The following is a 23,489-nucleotide window of genomic DNA, read 5'->3' on the forward strand; positions in this document are numbered from 1 at the left end:
AAACAAGGATCACCAAGCTATGACTTTCCTACTTTGGACACATTATAGGAAGACAACAATCACTGGAGAAGGACATCATAGTTGGAACAAGATGAAGAGGAAGACCAGCAACACTCGATGGCTTGGTACTATCAAGATAATGGTGGAAAAGACACTGGTGGATCTCTCTAGGCTTGCACAAGATCTATCTTCCTACAGTTCTTTCATCCATCTAGTTGCCATGATTCAAGATTGAGCCAAAGGCAGTTAAAAAAAGTTTATTTTATTTTTATCTTGCCTTATTTTTGGATTGGTAAAAGGGAGGTGGGTGGATTGATTCCATCATTTTTTAAAATTGGTTTTAATATTTAAAAAAAATGTTTACTTATTAACTTTCTTTTATATTTTTTCTTCGTCCCCCTAGGAGATTTAAATGTGCAATCGTCTTATGGCTAGTTCTTTAGTATTGCTGTATGTAATAATTAAAGTTTTAAGTACATATTTTTTTTTTATTCATACATATTATATATATTCATACAGCATCAACATATTCCAAATGTTTGCTTACAGATTGCAGTTACACATTGGCTCCTGTCCTTAGTGGAGCTAATATCCTTATGTATAAGCATCCCTCTTTCAAGCACACACACAATTCATGGTAATACAATATTACGATTCTTGGTAAAAAAAAAAAAAAAAAAAATTTCACCTAATCATATATAATAGAGTAATATTCTATAACAATACTAATAATATATTATTCATCATGTACAATATATTCTTGTAAAGGAAATATTAATGATTTTCCACAATTAATTTCTAATCCCATTGCCCACTATTTTAATGATTTCTAAACCAGTTTCCTATTGGAAAGAGCGATACTGGTAGCTTTCATTTTGCTCTGTGGTTTACTACAGTAGTTACTGTTTAACATCCCCACCCACGTTTTTAGTTTGTTTAGTAAATCGATCTGATGGTAGGCAGCCCTGTCGCCATTGAGTAAAGGTAATATTCTATAGCATATGGTAGAAACGCGTGTAGAGATAGCAGCCTGTTTAGGAAATTTCATCCAGAAAAGCTGACAACATTGTTCTTTATCCTGTGAAGAAAGTGAATTGTGAACATGAAGTATTTGTGATCAGAAGACGATCTAAAAAAGGTTAGTGAAAAACAGGAAAATGAAAAAGGTGACAGCAGAACTAAATAATTGCACGCTTCTAAATGCCAAGAATATTCTTGGAAGGATATTGGGTGTTTATTTAAACAAATTGTCTTAATGTTTCTTTCAGCGAGGTTGCTTGTAAGCCACGTGACTTCTGTGTCGCTGATCTGTATGACACTTGTTAAAGTTGCTGTCATTTGCTGATATCGTTTTTGTCTTTGACTTAGGGTGGGCTGCATATTACTGCTAAGAAATAGTTTAAAAAAGTCCAAAAATACATATATCTTTTTGATACGTTAATATTAATTTGCTTATTTACAGCATTTTTAAAAATTGTGGCAAAATAAAAGTGAAAACATGATTGCATTCAAATATTATAGTTTGTTTCAAAATGGCCTGCAGTGTATGATATGTTATAAAGGTGGTGACGTACATAAAGATTTGGCTGCGATAGAATAAGCTTACCAATATTCTTTGCGATTTGAGAGCATTTATTTGAGACGTGAAAGGTTTTTAAAAAAGAAATGCATTTGCGTAATTCTAACATGACTCAACAAACAATTCTCTTGAACTTTTATTTCACCGTCTATCATGTTTTATGTTCTTTCATATATTCTTGAAAGCATTTAATACTTTTCCTGAGAATCTAAGCCAACTCCCTGCTTCTACAGAATCGGGAACACCCTTCAATAGCACGATTACACTTTTACACACATTTTTTAGCTCACTTTACTTGGTGTGTAAGAATATATCAACAGCGCTTCCAACAGCTATTTGATGTATGTATATTTCATTATGGCGGCTGTAAGATTAATGAGCATCTCTATTAGACTGATGAGGTTGACACTGAGATACAGTGATGTTATCATGTAAATAATAAAGGTGTTCCAGGTGAGGTTGACTCACATTGCGGTGGAATGACACATTAGATTGAAGTGGGAATGGACATGGTCTTTGGAGGCCTCTAGACACTAACATTCCATAAGATCTCCTAACCTTTTTGCACATAGATAACCTAAAGCAGGAAATAGAAACAAATTTGCTCCACATCTACAATACATTTGAAAATCACCAACATTTTTTTCTTATTTTTCTCATATAAATAAAAATTCTCCTTAGTTTGAAACTTATATTTATCATTAAATATATATTATGTGGTTGATTTATGAACTTATTTGTACCTGTTGTGTGTATTGACGCTATGTTTGCTCAAGGTCTAAAAGTTGAGATGCTGGTGAGCTGGTGCACCAATACATGACATGTAAGGTGCCAATCTCTGCAGTCAAGTAGAGGCAATAAGCACTGTAATGAATTCTAGGGGAAAATAAAGCAATTTTATCCATTGGCCCTAGTCTTCTATATTGCTTTTTTCAATTATTACCTGGTTGGTGAGTGATGTTTGATTATAGCCGGAGTTTCTGATCCATAATATTTCAGTTGCACATCTGTAAACATTTCCTTGTCTATCTTATTTTCAGGTTTTCATGGTTACATGTAAAATAATCTATGTATTTCAAATAAACTAATGATTTTTTCCTGTGAGCAAGCTAGTTTATTCACTGTCCCTGACATTGCTATAGCTAAAAAACTGAGAGCAAGATTTCCAACATGGGCCTTAATCACATAGATGTCTTCATAATGCCACCAGTGTCCAAATATAATCACTATACAAGGTTAATATATCAATGCTCAGGCCTATATTCAGGATTTTATTATTATTATCCAAATAACAAATGTAATATGAAAAGATACAGGGACCATAGACCCTAAATTATACATATAAAAAAAACTCCAATGTAGAAATAAGTCCTATAAATATATGGGGTCAGAAAACCCAACAAAAATAAAAATATATAAAAATATGTCAAATTTTATTATACACCAAATAAGTCCAAAATACATAATAATGGAATTAATCACTAAGGCAAAATGTTAAAATCAAAGGATCCACGGTGAAGACTCAAATGCCAAGTTCACATGTTCAGTATTTGATCAGTATATTACCTCAGTATTTGTAAGCCAAAACCAAGAGTGAGTGATAAATACAGAAGTGGTGATGTGTTTCTATTATACTTTTCCTCTGATTGTTCCACTCCTGATTTTGGCTTTCAAATACTGATGTGAAATACTGACCAAATACGGAACATGTGAACATGGCAAAAAACAAAGGGACACAGGAAGGGGGAGGGGCACAACAAGTGAATGGAAGGGTAACAAGCAATAATATAAAATAAAATCAATTCAGTATAGATGTAGATAATGTCCAAAGTACACGAATGCTCATGGGCTGTATATAGACAGAGATCAAAGGGTATATCAAAACAACAAATAGTAACGGTAGCTAAATCCTATTAAGCAATAATTACCTAAGAGCAATATGCTCCATGCATCAGAAAGTCTAAGTATGCTAATAAGTTCAGCAATGCTGACACTTACCCACAAATCCAAATGTTCTTAGCATAGTTACACTTTCTGATGCATGGAGCATATTGTACTGAATTGATTTTATAGCATTATTTTCTAACCTTGCATACACAGTTTGTGCCCCTGTGTGTCCCTTGGTTTTTGTGTCTTCATCCTAGATCCCTCGCTTTTAATATTTTGTCTTAGTGATTAATTCCATTATTATGCATTTGGACTTATTTGGTATAGAATAAAATATGACATATGGTCCCAACCCCATTTATAAGGAAAGAAATCCCACTTATTAAACCTGACAGGGCACACCTGTGAAGTGAAAACCATTTCCGGTGACTACCTCTTGAAGCTCATCAAGAGAATGCCAAGATTGTGCAAAGCAGTCATCAAAGCAAAAGGTGGCTACTTTGAAGAACCTAGACTATAAGACATATTTTCAGTTCTTTCACACTTTTTTGTTAAGTATATAATTCCACATGTGTTAATTCATAGTTTTGATGCCTTCAGTGTGAATGTTCAATTGTCATAGTCATGAAAATACAGAAAAATCTTTAAATGAGAAGGTGTGTCCAAACTTTTGGTCTGTACTGTATATTTTTCTATTGGATATCTTAGTGGGTTTTGTGACTCAATATATATATAGGACTTACATCTGTATATATGATAGTTATCCTCTCCTGTGAATTTTCAGATACTAAAAATATTACATTTTTCAGTGTAACGTGAATTATACAGATTATTAATGCTTGTAATTGTTAAATATATTTCTCAATTTATTTTTGCTCTGAATTTCTATTACATTTCATTATTTTTATTCCAAGTCCATAGTGCTTCAACTCTCTAATATAAACCAGCCCCATGATGTCATGGATTTTATCTGCAGATGTGCCAGTGTTTGTTTACATGCCACCTGTCCATGCTAGTAACTGTATTGATATGCTATGTACATAGTGTCGCTATATACACAGCACAACCATATAGCCTCCTGCACAGACAGCATGTCAACAAAAAAATTCTGCTCTATAGTCATAGTGCCTTACCTAGGGAAGCAAATTAATGCAAGGTTTATATTAGCATAATGTGACTATTCCATGTACTATTCCACTCCATGTACTATTTGGAGTTGGGTCATAAAGATAAAGATGAGAGAGTTGATTTGATACGAATCAAATTTGTTTTCAATTTTTAGGAATACGCTTAACATGGAAAATGTAAACAAATTGCTATTCACTTCATGTGAAACGCCAAAAATGTCCGCCACTACTTCACATATTGCAGAAGATTGCGTCAGCCTGAGAAGGCTCACACAACTTCAGCGGTGGCCTAACTAGCATCCCCATAATGCCTTGCAGCTATCATATCCAAGAAATAGCACAGCCATTCTGGAGGGTCGATCATAGCCTGTATAAAAGCAGAGGCAGGGAGTGCAGCAGCCATTTTGGGGTGAATCTGGACAATGAGATGTCGGAGCTCACAGTTTAGCAGTAAAAATAGAGAAAGCAATAAAATACACAAATAAGACAGATAGTGTGTACTGTGGAACAGTAGCAGTCTAGAAGATTAGTATACAGAAAAGAGAATAATACACAGATATTCAATTTAAAGGGAGATATAAAGAGAGCCAGAGATAGTAAAGCATGTAGCAGTGATGCAGTGATTAATCTAAGTGATTATAGTGTAGAAGCTGCATTTCAATTACAATTCTTTTTTAATTGTACATGCTGCAGTAAGCAAACAAATTTGCTAAAAGGAAAAAAAATCTATCCCAGTGTCTGTCACATAAAGTGGTGAGTTTTTACACACCTGTTACATTAGTCTAATTTGACATACATAAACACTACACCAATACTGTGGGTTATTGTGGGAGTGCCATGTACCTAGCATTTCTTGTTCGGTCCTTTTTGTGCAGCTGGGAATAATTGTGCTAGGGTATGTGCCCACGATGCAGATTTGAAGCAGAAATTTCCGGAGTGTTTTTGTCTCTCCTTGTCAGAAAAAAACGCATGCGGTTTTTACATGCATTTTTTAGGCGTTTTTGATGCGTTTTTACATGTGTTTTTTTAAGCTTTTTTCAAGCGTTTGAGCATCAATGAATGATTTTTGGAGCTAAATAAAGTTGGTGGGACATTGCTTAAGCCCTTGGATTACCATAAGAACTGGGGTGAGTATATTGGTTCATTTAAATGATTAAAGAATGGGTCTGTTGTATTTCAAATAAAGTGTTTACACTGTGTCTGTGTGTTTCTTTACTTTATTTGGTCATGAAAAGGTCTGATTGACACCTTGATATCACCAAACAAAAGGGCTGGGTGTCAGCTAGTCCCATTCACCCAATCTTCATTAGCATTTCTAATCACGTAATTTATGCAACTGCTGTGAGCAGTTTTTTTTAGCTGGGGATTGTGCCACTAGGCAAACATTTTCCCTGGTCATAATTAACATCTCACAGCTGGTTGATTAGCCCCTACTTCCCCACTCCCCGATCAGCACTCAGCAGCACTTTTGACACAACGTATTTATGTTGCATCCAAAACGCGGACTTATAATGCCGCACTTTTGTTGTCGGTAAATGTGTATCCATCGCATATAATGACACTTCAATCCGTCAAAATCTGCAGTGCTGACTAGCGTGTCCACTACAGAAGTTGACATGCTGCGGGTGAGTTTGGGTACGTGGCTACGGTCAGGAGCCGCTGCAGGTTTGACGCTGCATGTTTATACAGCGTCAAACCTGCAGCGTCCAGATGTTACAGCATACTCCATGGGATCTCTAGAAATCCCATGTCCGCTATTCGTGCATCTGAGGCTGTGAATCACCCGCGGGCAATGACATGCGGTGCGTCTTTAAGGACCGCAGCATGTCAAATTCTCTTGTGGAGTCGCTAGTCTCCACAACAGAAATTTGACCACTAGAAAGTATTGAATGCGGTAAATCCACATGGTTCAGTGAACACATGGATTTACCTGCGTTCAATAGAATGCAACATTTTTGACGCAGCAAAAATTTGCGTTCAAAGCGCTGCTACGTCTGAATTCTGGGCACAAAGACTAAAAAAAAAAAAATGGCGTGGGCTCCCGCGTCATTTTTATAACCAGCAGAGGGAAAGCCAACCGATGGGGGCTGATATTAGTAGCCGCGGAAGGGGACTTTAGCCATCAATGTTCCATGGCTATTAATATCAGTCCACAGCTGTTTGTTAGTCTTCACTGGCTAGATTACAGGGGGACCCCAGAAAAAAATTTACATGGGGTCCCCTATAAAATGTAACCAGAAAAGGCTAAACTAGACAGCTGCGGCCTGATATTAATAGCCATGGAAGGGGCCATGAGTACTAGCCTCCTCCGCAGCTATTAATATCACCCCTCAGCAGTCCCAGAAATGGCTCATCCATAAGATGCGCCAAATCTGGAGCTTAGCCTCGCTTTTCCACGCTGCCCTGTAGCGGTGGCAGTGGGTAATGGGGTTGGGGTTCACGTCAGCCTTGTATTGGCGGCTGACATGAAGCCCAGGTTAGTAATGAGAGGCATCTATAAGACGCCCCCATTACTAACCATGTAGTTAAATGGTCGGCGCATTTTCAATAAAAGACATTGCCAGAATAAAGAATTTCAATGAAATAAAACAGACACGGTTCTACATTTTTTTTATTACCTGCCTCTGCGAAGCCCTCGATCTCCTGAAAAAAATGTAAAAAAACAAACAACCATATCCCTCCCCTGTCAGTCATCAACGACGCAATCCACGATCACGAATGTTCCACAATGATCAGGATTATTTCTACAGCTGTGACATCAGCAATCACTGATGTCACATTTGAAGAATACAGCACTGTATACTGACAGGGATGTAAATCATCAGTATACAGTGCTGCAGGGGGTCACTGGGGTTCATCAGCTGAAGATCAGCTAATGAGGCCCGGTGAGCTAGGGAGCGTGGGAAAATTTTTGTGAATCTTCCCACACTCAGTATCAACTGGTCGGTCATTTGACCGATCAGCTAATTACCGGCTTTAACTGATCACCATCAGGTGATCAGTGACGTCACCGCAGGTCCTGGAAGCACACTGCGGGGTGCAGCGAGCCGCCAACGGGGCAGCATCACCCAGGAGAGCACCGGGGGCCGACAGAGAGGTGAGTATGAAGGTTTATTTTTTTACTTTTACTTTTTGATTCTTTTTTTACACTACCGCTGGCACGTGACCTGGGAGAAGAAGGCTGCTGCACCTCCCATCCACACTGCTCTTGCTGTTATCAGCCAAAGCAGCGGTCGGATGAGAGGAGTAGCAGCCTCCTCTCCCGACCCGGGTACCAGACGTGGCGCAATTTTGCACCTATTGTTTTACATCGAAACGCAGCAAATCCACATGTATAGATATTATACATACGGGTTTGCTGTGATTCAATGCAAGTCAATGGGCGCGATTTCACGGCAAAATCGCACGTAAATTGGTTGTGCTGCGGTTTGTGCCGCAATGATAATCCGCTGCGGAAATTTCCGCATCATGTGCACAGCACATACGGATTATCATTGCTAAGTGTGGCAGACCTCTTACCAAGCGGTTTTAATGCATTTCCGCGGCGATTTGAACACCGCGGAAATGCATTAAAACCGCATCGTGTGCACTCAGCCTTAAAGAGATGCAAAAGAGAATTTAAAAAAAATTCAGACATTTAACTTCAACTGTCTACCTCACAAAGTGTGCGTGTCACAAACTTTTTTTGCACACCAGCTTTTTTTAGTTAAATTATGCTTATGGACAGTGTACTGCAGCTAGTTGCCACTTTTGTTTTTTTGTCTCAAAATTCCATGTTCAGTCATTTTTGAGGAAGGAGGGATAAATGTGTGAAAAATGTACAAAAGAGAATTTAAAGCATCCAATTATTAAACTGTGCGACTGTCTATAATACAAAGTGGCTATGTATCAAACTATTGTTTTTTTGCACACCCATTTTGTTAGTCAAAATTGTAGTTTCTATTGTTTTTTGAGCATTTACCTAAAATTTATTCTTCATTCCTTTTTGGGAACAGATGAATAAGTGTGTTAAAAAACACAGAAGAGAATTAAAAACAATCCAGACATTTAACTGTGAGACTATCTACCACACAGTGTGAGTGTCACAAACTACTGCATTTAGCAATACTGCTGCCTGTTGCCACTTGTATTTTTGGACACCTAGTTATATCGGTGGCTCTGTCAGGCATGGAGCAGTAGTGGCTCAGTGAGTCAGGGCAAATCTAGAGGTGTCAATCAGGAGGTGGGAGAAGGAGACTCCATAGCACCTGAAAACTCTGATTGTGGTGGTGGCGAGACCAATATTTGGGTGTCTTGAGTGAGGGAATTTATTTCTACATTGCCTGTCGATGAATCTTTTGCAGTGTATAGGCTTTGCAAGAGGAAAATGCAAAGATGACATCCCTTCACAAATTGACTAGGCCCTATAGCTCTCCATCAGCACACGAAGCATCACCTGCTCATGTGGGAAAAGCAAACTGTCCAGTAACATGAGCAAGGCTCAACCTGTCTACCTAACCTTTTCTTCATGCTAAACTTTCTGGTAGCCAGGGCGCATCATGTAGTAACTGGTTGATAAAATCATCTACTGTTTGTATTACATTTACTCCTCTTCCTTCTCTGTCACACTGTCAGATATCCATACGTGAATGCATGGCCAGTACATAATATTGAATCTGTAAAAATTAAAATTTGCCAGGTTATAAGAATTTTTACCAAAAATTTAATTCATGGAGAATACATTTGCCTGAGGTCTTCTAGCACTCTATCCAATACATTTCAATATCTATAATGCAAACACAGTCAATGTCAAAATGATCTCACCATAGAAATGGATGATAACGTGGTAATAACCAACAGCCCAAGTAATAACACAGTCCACTGACAGACTTTTCAAGTATTTTAAAATAAATCAAAAATGGTCCAAATACAGTTATATGAAAAAGTTTGGGCACCCTTATTAATCTTAAGCTTAATGTTTTATAAAAATTGGTGTTTTTGCGACAGCTATTTCAGTTTGATATATGTAATAACTGTTGGACACAGTAATGTTTCTGCCTTGAAATGAGGTTTATTGTACTAACAGAAAATGTGCAATCTGCATTCAAACAAAATTTGACAGGTGCATAAGTATGGGCACCCTTGTCATTTTCTTGTTTTAAATACTCCTACCTACTTTTAACTGACTTACTAAAGCACTTTTTTTGGTTTTGTAACCTCATTGAGCTTTGAACTTCATAGCCAGGTGTATGCAATCATGAGAAAAGCTACTTAAAGTGGCCACTTGCAAGTTGTTCTCCTGTTTGAATCTCCTCTGAAGAGTGGCATCATGGGCTCCTTAAAACAACTGTCAAATGATCTGAAAACAAAGATTATTCAACATAGTTGTTCAGGGGAAGGATACAAAAAGCTGTCTCAGAGATTTAACCTGTCAGTTTCCACTGTAAGGAACATAGTAAGGAAATGGAAGAACACAGGGACAGTTCTTGTTAAGGCCAGAAGTGGCAGGCCAAGAAAAACATCAGAAAGGCAGAGAAGAAGAATGGTGAGATCAGTCAAGGACAATCCTCAGACCACCTCCAGAGAGCTGCAGCATCAACTTGCTGCAGATGGTATCATTGTGCATCGGTCAACTATACAACGCACTTTGCACAAGGAGAAGCTGTATGGGAGAGTGATGCGAAAGACGCCGTTTCTGCAAGCATGCCACAAACAGAGTCGACTGAGGTATGCAAAAGCACATTTGGAGAAGCCAATTTCTTTTTGGAAGAAGGTCCTGTGGACTGATGAAACCAAGATTGAGTTGTTTGGTCATACAAAAAGGCGTTATGCATGACGGCAAAAAAACACAGCATTCCAAGAAAAACACTTGCTACCCACAGTAAAATTTGGTGGAGGTTCCATCATGCTTTGGGGCTGTGTGGCCAATGCCGGCACCGGGAATCTTGTTAAAGTTGAGGGACGCATGGATTCCACTCAGTATCAGCAGATTCTTGACAATATTGTTCAAGAATCAGTGATAAAGTTGAAGTTACGCAGGGGATGGATCTTTCAGCAAGACAATGATCCAAAACACCGCTCCAAATCTACTCAGGCATTCATGCAGAGGAACAATTACAATGTTCTGGAATGGCCATCCCAGTCCCCAGACCTGAATATCATTGAACATCTGTGGGATCATTTGAAGAGGGCTGTCCATGCTCGGTGACCATCGAACTTAACTGAACTCGAATTGTTTTGTAAAGAGGAATGGTCAAAAATACCTTCATCCAGGATCCAGGAACTCATTAAAAGCTACAGGAAGTGACTAGAGGCTGTTATTTTTGCAAAAGGAGGATCTACTAAATATTAATGTCACTTTTCTGGTGAGGTGCCCATACTTATGCACCTGTCAAATTTTGTTTGAATGCAGATTGCACATTTTCTGTTAGTACAATAAACCTCATTTCAAGGCAGAAACATTACTGTGTCCAACAGTTATTACATATATCAAACTGAAATAGCTGTTGCAAAAACACCAATTTTTATAAAACATTAAGCTTAAGATTAAAAGGGGTGCCCAAACTTTTTCATATAACTGTATGATACCTGTCATATCTTGACTCTGGGGCTCAATCTGGGGACCTCTGTCTGTGTGGTCGATTTTCCTCTCTGTTGCACCACAGCCTGTGTTGTTTCTGTCCAGCTGCTAATAATGCTCTTGTTTTTCTTTTGCTTTGCTGTTTAGCTTCTGTGCATGTATTTTCACTTCTTTGTTTGTTTTTTCCTAATGCATCTTGGGAGTTGCTATTTATACTCTCCTAGCACATGCAGTCTTTGCTGGCAATATTCCAAGTTGAATGCATGTTTGGAATCCCAGCTCCCCAGTTATCCCAGCTCCCCAATTATCTTGCTGAGGTTTTCTCTATTGCTCCTCCTAGGTTTGTTTGCATGTTCCCCTTCCCAGCACTCATCCCATTTTGTTACATTTAGTGTCTGGGGATTTCCATGTATACCGGTCTTTTTATGGTTTCCTTTCTTTTTCTTCCCTCTTCCATGTATGACTGTGAGAACACATTCTAAGCCCTGTGCCTCACCCTTTGTCTGTGTGCTCTATGTTCTGTTGCTATTGTTTTGGGTTACACTCTGTGTATAGTTTAGGGTGTAGTTAAGGACATTCAGGGTCAGCTGATGTTGAGTGGGGGCATTGTTGTGTAATTTTAGGGTGCCAATCTCCGCAGTTAGGCAGGGAAAAATCAGGGTAAAGTTAGGGATTTGCATAATCTGTATAAGAACTTGTGGTCTGCAGGTTGAACATCTTCCCTGGTTTGTTCATCCCCGTGAGAGTAATAGGGCACACTCATAAGTATATCTCTGTCATTCATGATCAGGCAGACCATTCTGTGCAGAACACTGACTCAAATTGATAGTGTCTCCGTAAGAGGTAACATCATACTTCTGTGACTGAGATGACTGATCTGCCATTTAATCCATAACAGCCTCTGTTTTCTCCCCACTCATAGGCGGATTATAATGAGGATGATCTGGGCTACCGCCCGGGGCCCCGAACCTCCAGGGGACCCGGGGCTCCGGGGTGTCTGTGGCCAGATGGTCCTCATTATATGTGCGGCGCCGCGGCACATGCAGGCAGACAGTGGCGGGAGGGGGGCCCCAGACCTCTCCCCCAGCAGCGGCGCACGGCCGCTGCTTCTTCTTCAGCCGGGCCAGCACTGCAGCAGTTAACTTCCCTGTGCTGGCCCGGCCGTGTCACTGCTAGGAGACACGGCCCTGTGCGCGGCCGTATCTCCTAGCTGTGACGTCACGCAGTGCGCGCCCGGCCTGCAGTGCTACTTACCACCGGAGAGGAGCAGGAGCCAGGAGGACTGGAGCCGAGCCGGGGGATGGTGAGTCTGTGTGTGTGTGTGTGTGTGTGTGTGTGTGTGCAGGCAGATATCATTGTGTGATGTCTGTTTATATGTATTTTTGTGTTTCAAATGTGTTTATGCGTGTATGTACATATCTGTATATGTTTGTGTGCGTGCATGTCTGCGTGCGGCCTCCTGCTGAGTATAGATGGCGCCGTGCGGCCTCCTGCTGTCTCGGGGGGGTGCTGTGCGGCCTCCCGCTGTGTATAGATGGCGCTGTGCAGCCTCCCGCTGTGTATAGAAGGCGCCGTGCGGCCTCCCGCTGTGTATAGATGGTGCCGTGCAGCCTCCTGCTGTGTATAGATGGTGCCGTGCAGCCTCCCGCTGTGTATAGATGGCGCCGTGTGGCCTCCCGCTGTGTATAGATGGCGCCGTGCAGCCTCCCGCTGTGTATAGATGGTGCGGCCTCCTGCTGTGTATAGATGGCATCGTGCGGCCTCCCGCTGTGTATAGGTGGCGCCGTGCGGCCTCCCACTGTGTATAGATGGTGCCGTGCGGCCTCCCGCTGTGTATAGATGGCGCCGTGCAGCCTCCCGCTGTGTATAGATGGCGTTGTGCGGCATCCCGCTGTGTATAGGTGGCGCTGTGCGGCCTCCCGTTGTGTATAGATGGCTACGTGCGGCCTCCCGCTGTGTATAGATAGCTACGTGCGGCCTCCCGCTGTGTATAGATGGCTACGTGCGGCCTCCTGCTCTGTATAGATGGCTACGTGCGGCCTCCTGCTTCTAAACTGCCCGGGGCCCTTGCTACTCTTAATCCACCCCTGTCCCCACTAATATGCTTGCCAGAGGCAAATCAGGCCAATTGTGGCCTCATGGTACTACTACTGCTTGGACAGCTGATGCTAGTGGGGTTGTGGCAGTGCCTCTGCTGCTGCTAGCAGCTCCTGCATTTTTAGCTATGATATGGATTTTTATTTGTTTTACTGTACCCTTTCCATTGCCGTTGCTGCTTTTGCTTTACCATACATTTTGTATAGCACTATAATTAAGTTTTAACAACTCAATTACTAAACCCTTGTAGTAACAAGAAATGATAGATAGCTACATGTACAGAAAGCAAAACGTGGCAACAGGTCACAGTATAAGTAGGGTGAATACAGTAGTCACATTAGACTAATAAAACAGGTGTGAAAAGACAGACATGCAGTCAAATGTTTACATTTTTTTTTTTTTTTATTCAGCCCTCTTCTCAAAAATAACAAGATAAGAAATGCTATGAGGAACGTGGCCAAAAAGCCAACACCTGCAAAGGGTCACTCTTTTAATGTGATGTGTACAGATGTAAAATTTAACGAGTAAAACAGACGGGCAAAATTAAGAAAGCTACAGTGGGGAAAATAAGTATTTGATCACTTGCTGTTTTTGTATGTATGCCCACTGACAAAGACATGAACAGACTGTAATTTTAAGGGTAGGTTAATTTTAACATTGAGAAATAGAATATCCCCAGAAAAAAACAAGAAAATCACGTTGTATAAATTAGATAATTTTTTTTGCATTTTGCAGTGAGAAATAAGTATTTGATCCCCTACAAACCATTATGAGTTCTGTCTCCTACAGACCAGTTAGACGCTCCTAATCAACTCGTTACCTGCATTAAAGACAGCTGTCTTACAAAGCCACCTGAATAAAAGACTCCTGTCCATAGACTCAATTAATCAGTCAGACTCTAACCTCTACAACATGGGCAAGACCAAAGAGCTTTGTGAGGATATCAGGGGCAAGATCATAGACCTTTCACAAAGCTAGAATGGGCTACAAAACCATAAGTAAGATGCTGGGTGAGATGGAGATAACTGTTGGTGCAATAGTAAGAAAATGGAAGAAATACAAAATGACTGTCAATCGACATTGATCTGGTGTCAATCGACATTGATCTGGGGCACCTTGCAGAATCTTCCTGATCATGAGGAAGGTGAGAGATCAGCTTAAAACTACACAGGGGAAAATTGTTAATGATTTCAAGGCAGCTGGGACCACAGTCACCAAGAAAACCATTGGTAACACATTACGCCTTAAGGGTTTAAATCCTGCAGTGCCCGCAAGGTCCCCCTGCTCAACAAGGCACATGTGAATGCCTGTCTGAAGTTTGTCAATGAACACCTGGATGATTCTGTGAGTTATTGGGAGAAGGTGCTGTGGTCAGATGATGCAAAAATTGAGCTCTTTGGCATTAACTCAAGTCGCTGTGTTTGGGGGAAGAGAAATGCTGCCTATGACCCAAAGAACACCATCCCCACTGTCAAGCATGGAGGTGGAACCATTATGTTTTTGGGGTGTTTCTCTGCTAAGGGCACAGGACTACTTCACCGCATCAATGGGAGAATGGATGGAGCCGTGTACCGTAAAATCCTGAGTGACAACCTCCTTCCCTCCGCCTGGTCATTAAAAATGGGTCGTGGCTGGGTCTTCCAGCAAGAGCATGGCCTAAAACATACTCCCAAGGCAACAAAGGAGTTGCTCAAAAAGAAGCAAATTAAGGTCATGGAGTGGCCTAGCCAGTCTCCAGGCCTTAATCCCATAGAAAACTTATGGAGGGAGGTGAAGCTCCGAGTTGCCAAGTGACAGCCTCAAAATCTTAATGTTTTAGAGATGGTATGCAAAGACGAGTGGACCAAAATTCCTCCTGACATGTGCGCAACCCTCAACATCAACTAGAAAAAACGTCTGATTGCTGTGCTTGCCAACAAGGGTTTTGCCACCAAGAATTAAGTGTTGTTTGCCAGAGAAATCAAATACTTATTTCTCACTGCAAAATGCAAATACATTTATCTAATTTATACAATGTGATTTTCTTGATTTTTGGGGGGGATATTTTATCTCTCAATGTTAAAATTAACTTACATTTAAAATTATAGACTGTTCATGTCTTTGTCAGTGGGCAAACTTACAAAAACAGCAAGAAATCAAATAATTATTTCTTTCACTGTAGATTGCGATACTCGCACCTTGTGAGGTAGAAATTTACAGATAGATTTCTGCATTTTGTGGAACTTTCTTTTGTATTTTTAAAACAACAGTTATTCCCCCATCATAAAAAAAATTGCACAAGAAATGCAAAAATTCTGTACATTCACTTATGGCAAGCAAGCACACTGTCTGACAATGATTTCAGTTTTTTTTTCTGTGAAAACTACTGTGCTATTTTTCTCCTACTATTTAGTGCATTAGGAATAAAAAAAATCTAATTGCACTTTAAATGCAGCAGGAAAGATGCATTCTACACCACATCACTGATCCATCACACTGAGTCTGGCATTGCTTCATAATTGAACCTCTGCATTATTCGCAGACTATTACCCACAGATTCTTGACTGTTATTCATTATATTACTGTCTGGAGTATTTATCCAGTGTTTTAGGCCTTTCTCTTCCTTTCTCTGTTGCTGAGCTGTGAGCTCTAATGTCTAGCACTACTTTAATATCATCCTAAAATGGCTTCTACATGCCCTGAATAGGTTGCTTTGTATGACAGCCCCTCCAAATTGGGTATCATGTGATATGCAATGTGATAGCTATATGGCTTTGTGGGGAAGCCCACATGGTTGCACTTAAGGTCATGTCAGTCTTCTGTGACTGATGCAACCTTGTGCAATGTGTAAAATTATGTAATAAAGTTTTTTTGGCAAATTGAATCACAAATTATTTAAATTTAAATATTTAAATCACCAGGAGCTGCACTTTGATTGACAGCGCGCTCTGCACAGACACACTGTGGGGGGAGCTGTCACTCCAAGTGTCGGGCTTGAATACTGCTGTAAATGGTGACTGTAGCCTTTCCATGGACACCACCAAGGCTAAAAGATGGCATTTTTCAGGGAGGCAGGAAGAAATAAGTTCATTTTCTCATGAAATCCACACTTTCAGGAGGGGCAGTTTCACACGTCCGGATATTTCCAGTACCGGAAAAAACAGTATTGGAGATATCTGTGTCCGTGCGTCAATGTACACCTTTGTGGCACATGTTTGGCAACTATGTGCCGCCCGTATGCTGCATCAGGAGCACACGTTCCGGACCCTGGGAATCAGCGGTCCAGTTAGCGCTGTTCCCAAGTGCCAGGTGCTGAACGCTGCCATCGTCATTGTCCCTTGCTCATCTTGGGATCAGCACGAGCAAGGAACAATGTTTGGAGTAGTAGTAGTCTGCTCCCGCAGTGTCCACCTGTAAAATTAAGAATAAAATAATAAAATCCTTATACTCACATGTCCGGAGATGTCCCACGCTGTAATCCTCTGACGCTGAGGAACCGTGAAGAATGAGCTGCTCCAGCGAACGGGCCCCAAAGCTGCGCTGAACTCAGGAGAGGTGTCCTGTCACTCTGTACGCTCTGCTCAGTGCAAGGCCCGCTTGCTAGAGTCGCTCATGCTCCCCGGCTCCTTGGCATCAGCGGTCGCATGGATTACAACGGGGGATATCTCTGGATAGGTGAGTAAATGGATTTTATTATTTTATTCTTATATTAACAGGTGGACACTGGGGGAGCAGACTACTACTACTGACTACTACTACTCCCAACATTTTCCTTTGCTCGTGCTGATCCCACGGCAGCGTTCAGCACTTGGCGCTTGGGAGCAGCGGTAACTGTACCGCCGATTCCCAGGCGCCGATACATGTCACACTGATGACACATGGATGTCATCCATGTGTGTTCAGCTTGAGACATTTTGTGGACCGTGCAGCATGTAAAAAACGGGCATGTCAGCGTATTTTGCCCACGGACACACAGCACCAACACCAAGTGAAAGGCGCCAAAAAACCTCACTTTCCACAAGCTCTCAGACTGTGAACTGAGATTAAAAATAAGTGGACACTAGCGATGAGCGAGAGTGCTCGCTACTGCTCCGTGCTCGCCTGAGCATCTCACTGTTCGAGATGCTCGGCGCTCGCCGAGTATTTCCGGGGTTGCTCGGCGGGAGCTCGGGTCCCCTCCCTACATGTTTGGTGCTCTTTAGAGCGCCAATCAACATGCAGGGATTGCCTGCCACTCATTGTAGTGCCGCAGCCATGGTGGTTGTGGCATTACAGTGATTGGATGGCCTCACAGTGTCATCAGGTCTATATCAGACCTGGCGCCGCTGTGCTCGTCACAGTCACTCCGGAATCAGGCAGAGTAGGGAGAGGTGCTGCTGAGCTAGGGAGAGATTTGCTTGTGTATTAGGTAATTCACACCAGTTTGCTGTTCAAACTAGTTACCTACAGGCCAGGTATTTAAAACTCTGTTTTCTACGTCACACGGATCACATATACATTGTCAGAAAATAATGCCATTTCTTGCCTCCATTAAAAATGTCATTTAGTTTATCAGTGAAGCTATTCACACCAGTTTGCTGTTCAAACTACTTACCTACAGGCCAGGTATTTAAAACTCTATTTTCTCCGTCACACGGATCACATATACGTTGTCATAAAATACTGCCATTTCGGGCCTCCATTAAAAATTTCTTTCAGTGTGTCAGTGAAGCAATTCACAAAAGTTTGCTGTTCAAACTACTTACCTACGGGTGAGGTATTTAAAACTCTGTTTTCTCCGTCAAACGGATCACATATAATTTCGCTCCAAACTCAGTCATTTGTAGTGAGCATAGAACATACTGTCCTTCATTTAAAATGGGCAAGGCACGTGGCAAGGGACAGGGAACTGGACATGATGGTGATGGTGCATGCAGAGGCCGAGGACAAGGCCATGGGCAAGCTGAAATTGTGCCACAACAAACACCCACATCTTCTCGCCTGACCTTCCTGTCCCAATTCCTAGGGGACCGCAGCACACCACTATTGAACTGAGAGCAGTGTCAAAAGGTTGTTGGTTGGATAGCGGATAATGCTTCCAGTCACTTAGCCACCACCACCACCACCCTGTCTTCCACACAGTCAAGTCTCAGTAGCCTTGAGTCTGGACCGCATATTTCTCACCCTGATCCTCCTTCCTCCCACCATCCCGAGTGCCCTGAGACAACTGATCCAACACTTGGACACTCTGAAGAGCTGTTCACTTTTCCATTCATAGATTCGGGCCTCTCGCCCGGTCCACTTGAAGCGGGGAAAGAGGAGATCGCCTGTAGCGATGCCCAAATATTTGAGCAGCAACAGTCACACGAAGGCGACAGTGGAAAAGTGTCACAAGAGGTGGACGATGATGAGACACAATTGCCAGAAAGTCAGGAGGAGGACGAGGGTGTGGAAGTGGAAGATGAGATGGTGGATGATATAGTAAATGACCCAACCTGGCAGGAGGACATGCAGAGCGAGGACAGCAGCACACAGGTGGAGGGAGGCAGAGCACCCCAACAGGCAGGAAGAAGCAGTGTGGTGGCCACAGACAGAAGACAGGCAACCGTTCCCCATAACACCAGCATGAAGGAAGTTGCCAGTACAACTGTCAGGTCTTTCCGAGTCTGGTTGTTTTTTAAAGACTCTGCTGATAACCCCAAAAAGGCCATTTGCACCACCTGCCAGGCCAGCATCAGCAGGGGTGGCAAAACGACGAGCCTGACCACCACGAGCATGATCAGGCACATTGCAGCAAAGCACCCGAGTTTGTGGGCTGAACCCCAGGGTCCAGAAGCAGTGTCTGCAGGTGGCACCATTGCTTCTTCCGCTGTTGTGCATGCAAGCCAATCCCCTGTCCATGGTGCATGCGAAGATGCCTCCTGCCCTGAACCTGTCGTTGCACACTCTCAAGTAGCAGCATCAGGAAGCATGTCCATGTCCTTTTCCCACCGCAGCGTTCAGTTGTCCATATCCCAGTCCTTGGAACGCAACCGCAAATATGCAGCCAACGACCCTCAGGCCACACTACTAAATTCTCACATTTCACGACTGCTTACGCTCGAAATGTTGCTTTTTGGGCTCGTGGAGACGGAAGCATTCCGTAACCTGATGGCGGCGGCCGTCCCTCGGTACTCGGTCCCCAGCCGCCACTATTTCTCCCGGTGTGCCGTCCCTGCATTACACAAGCACGTGTCCCAAAACATTAGCCGTGCCCTCAACAACCTAGTTACCGGGAAAGTCCACCTAACCATGGACACTTGGACAAGTGCTTGTGGGCAGGGATGGTACATCTCGGTGACGGCACACTGGGTTAACATAGTGAAAGCCGGGACCCAGTCGTAGCTTGGGACGGAACACGTCCTCCCGACGCCAAGGATTGCGGGCCCTAGGTCAATCGGGGTTGCCTCCACGGTCAACAGCTCCTGCACCTCATCCTCTTCAGCCTCCTCCCCCTCTTCAGCCTCCATCTCCGAAATGACCACATCAGTCACAGGCTGGAAGCACTGCAGCACTGCCTCGGCCAAGCGGCAACAGGCTGTGCTGAAGCTAATATGCTTAAGTGACAAATCGAACAATGCTGAAGAGTTGTGGACAGCTCTGAAAGAGCAGGCAGATCTGTGGCTCACACCGCTGAATCTACAGCCAGGAATGGTTGTGTGTGACGATGGCCGGAACCTGGTGGCGGCTCTGAGGCGAGGCGAGCTCACACACATACCATTCCTGGCCCATGTGCTTAACCTCGTGGTTCAGCGGTTTCTCAAATCCTACCCGGAGCTGTCTGATCTGCTTGTTAAAGTACGCCGCCTGTGTGCCTATTTTAGAAAGTCAGCTAAAGCTTCCGCCGCCCTTGCCGTGTTTCAGCAACGTTTGCAGCTTCCGGTTCACCAACTGGTGTGTGATGTCCCCATATGTTGGAAATCTACACTGCAGATGTTGGGAAGGATTAGTGAGCAGAAGAGGGCAGTTGTTGAATACCAGCAGCAACAAGGCCGTCGGTATTCAGTTCAGACTCCACACATAAGACCTCAGGAGTGGACATGGATGTCAGGCATATGTACCATCCTCCAAAACTTTGAGGATTCCACCAAGATGGTGAGTGGCGATGACGCCATAATTAGCGTCACCATCCCGCTTCTCTGTCTTCTGAAACGCTGTCTGCTCACAATAAAAGAGGATGCATTGCAGGCGGAGCATGATGAGATGGAGCAAGGAACCATACAGGGTGATTACACACAGCCCAGTCTCATCTCATCCCAACGTGGATTGGGTGACAATGAGGAAGAGGAGGAGGAGGGACTATGCTAGTTGCCTGCTCTATAGACGGTACTACCAGCACAGCTGTCATACCATCTGTTCAGAGTGGATGGCCAGAGGACAGAGAAGAGGATGAGGAGAGCATGGTCAGTCATCCTCTTGGTGAGGACATGGAAGTCTTGCCTGTTAGTAGTCTGGCACGCATGGCTGAGTTCATGTTACGCTGCCTTTCCCATGACCCTCGCGTTCTTAAAATTTTGGGTGACAGTCATTTCTGGTTGGTGACACTTCTAGACCCACACTACAAGGAGAACTTAATATCTCTTTTTCCTGAGGCGGACAGGTCTACAAAAATTGGGCTGTACCAGAAGGCCCTTGTTGCGGAACAATTAAAAAAATTTCCATCTGAAAACGCTGGCGGCAGAGGGAACACTTTGTTGGACAACCAAGGAGTACAGGCGAGAGAGACACAACTTCAATCCAGCAGAAGCAGGAGAACACTGTCAAAGTTCTGGGAGAGTTTTCTCAGACCCTCCCATCGCATAGTTCCTAAGGCGCAGGGTACTCTCACTAGGAGTGCAAAGTTTGGGAAAATGCTGAGGGAGTACCTTGCTGACCGTACCAACATCCTCCGTGATTCCACTGTGCCTTATAATTATTGGGTATCCAAGCTGGATACGTGGAATGAACTGGCTTTCTATGCCTTGGAGGTCCTGGCCTGCCCTGCCGCCAGTGTTTTATCAGAGCGGATTTTTAGTGCCGCTGGTGGAATTATAACTGAAAATGCTGACAGGCCTACTCTTATTAAAATGAACAAGGGCTGGATTGGGCCAGACTTCTCAACACCACCAAATGATAGCAGCCTAATATAAACTCCAATCCAGTGTCTTTTCTTGGGAGGTGTATTACCATGCACCTTTTTACACCCAGATATGGGTATGCGCTTCCTGATTTTGGTTATTTGCTCTTGTCCTGCTCCTTCTTCTCATCCTCCACCACCATATCACTAGGGTGACCGTGGTCCGTGATGCAACACCCACATAATTTTTTAAAGGGTGTTTATGAAGCCTGTAAAAAAAAAATTGTATACAGAATGTTCATGTATACCCCCATGGGAAAATGTTTGTTAGCCCCTACACTTGGTGCATGGGCATTACAAGTATAGGAGGCCCGCTCATTTCTAATGGGAACTTTTTTTTATTACGGCCTCCTCCATGTCTCTTCCAAGGGGCATTGAAGTGCCTCCAAATTTTTGGCAGCCCTTGCATTCACTGCATAGGCCAACACTTTGGGAGACTCTCACCTTTCTAATGGGAATTTGTCATTACTATGGCCCTGCTCTATGTCTCTTTAAATTGTTAGTGGGGTTTTTCCTAAATTTGGTCAGCCGTTAGACTCACTGCATACCCTATAACTGTACAGCAGACTCTCTCCTTTCTAATGGTAATTTGTCGTTACTGTGGCCCTGCTGTATGTGTCTTTAATTTCTTAGTGGTGTTGTTCCTAAATTTGGTCAGCTGTTGGACTCACTGCATACCCTATAACTGTATAGCAGACTCTCTCCTTTCTAATGGGAATTTGTTGTTTCTGTGGCCCTGCTCTACGTGTCTTTAATTTCTTAGTGGGGTTTTTCCTAAATTTGGTCAGCCGTTGGACTCACTGCATACCCTATAACTGTATAGAAGACTCTCTCCTTTCTAATGGGAACATGTAGTATTCGTTACTGTGGCCCTGCTGTATGTGTCTTTCAGAGTCCCTCCATCATCAATGAAACAGGATGTGTCTGATGATGTGTCACACACCACATTGCCAGATGAGGTTGTAAAATGTTAAAATGACATTTCCCGGTGAATGCATTTGCCTTAAAAAATAACGTAAAAAAAAACAAAACAGTACGATCTTTCTTTAGTATAAAAAATGTGCTGCCGTTCACCCTCTAATATCTAACAGGCTGGAGAAACTTGCACCTACTGCCACTCTATCTTCAGCTCCTTTGTTAGAAAATAATGTATTTGGGCAGCCAGTCAGTCTACCAAATAAAATTCCTGACAAGGAAATTGGGGATGGCTTCGCTACTGTTACTGGGGGCAGTGCTAATACCATGGCGTCGTACTATAGTTTACTGGAAATATTCCAGGCTGGTAGGAGGCAAGCAAATTCCCACAGAAAAGTACCAGTAGTAATGTTCAGGGACCCGCGCTTGTAGAAGGCGAAGACAACACCGGGAAAAATATTGATGGCTGTGAACCGAGTATGGACACGAGGCATGAGGTTGTTAAAAGCTACCACCTCCACGAGCCTAAAAGGCCACATTTCAAGTGCAAGCAGCTGCCCAGAAATCTGTCAGTTTAGTATTTCAGCCAGTGGGTGGGTGGCTGGCTGCATACTTGCGCTTGCATTCCAAGTAACAGAAAACTAAGCAGATGGTGGCCTCTATCATCATCATGGCCTCACCTCGGCACTATGAACTCTCCTGAAGGAGAAGCCAGGGCCCACCGGAGGAGTCTCTGGTTTTCTGGTAGGTCGGTCCAACTCTGCTGAGAAGCAGCCCTGGCTAAGAAAAGTGTGGGGGAAGGTTCGCGGACACTCTATGGCTGTTTTTTTAATGTGGATTGGTCGTGCTTATGCATGCTATTTCTCAAACAAGATTGCAGATCAGGCCATTGCCCAACTCTGTAGTCATGTAATTAAATGCGCTAAGAAAGATGTTTGTGTGTCAAAGCACCACCGAGAAGTGTGAGTTGATGTTGGACGGGCTGCCATTGCTTCTGCAAAAGCTTCTTTAGAGGACTTCCTGGGAGAAATGACACCCAAAGTTGATACGGTTTCCCTCTATGCCAGTCCTTACACCGAGCTAAAGAATATGGCTGTGGTGAAATACAACTCTCAGCAAAAAAAGCTGTGGACTGGCTCCGTATCATCCCTGGCCACATTCACCTGTACACGTGTTTGTGGTTAGGCGGTCCTTCCCAGTAAGTGCACTGGG

General features: G+C 42.9%; 1 protein-coding gene across 3 annotated transcripts in view; it reads left to right on the forward strand.

Moving 5' to 3' along the window:
- The first annotated feature begins 914 nt into the window (after window positions 1-914).
- Window positions 915-23,489, forward strand: part of HNF4G (hepatocyte nuclear factor 4 gamma) — a 165,495-nt gene continuing 142,920 nt past the window's right edge. The window contains exons 1-2 of one of the 3 annotated variants that reach the window (XM_073679464.1): window positions 934-984; window positions 1,087-1,138. The gene's annotated coding sequence lies outside the window, so the exon portion shown is untranslated. The other 2 variants (XM_073679465.1, XM_073679462.1) reach the window with 2 other exon arrangements.

The sequence above is a fragment of the Phyllobates terribilis genome, unplaced genomic scaffold (assembly GCF_046119375.1).
Source record: "Phyllobates terribilis strain yellow unplaced genomic scaffold, ASM4611937v1 Scaffold_4__5_contigs__length_816908805, whole genome shotgun sequence".
NCBI classification, from domain to species: Eukaryota; Metazoa; Chordata; class Amphibia; order Anura; family Dendrobatidae; genus Phyllobates; species Phyllobates terribilis.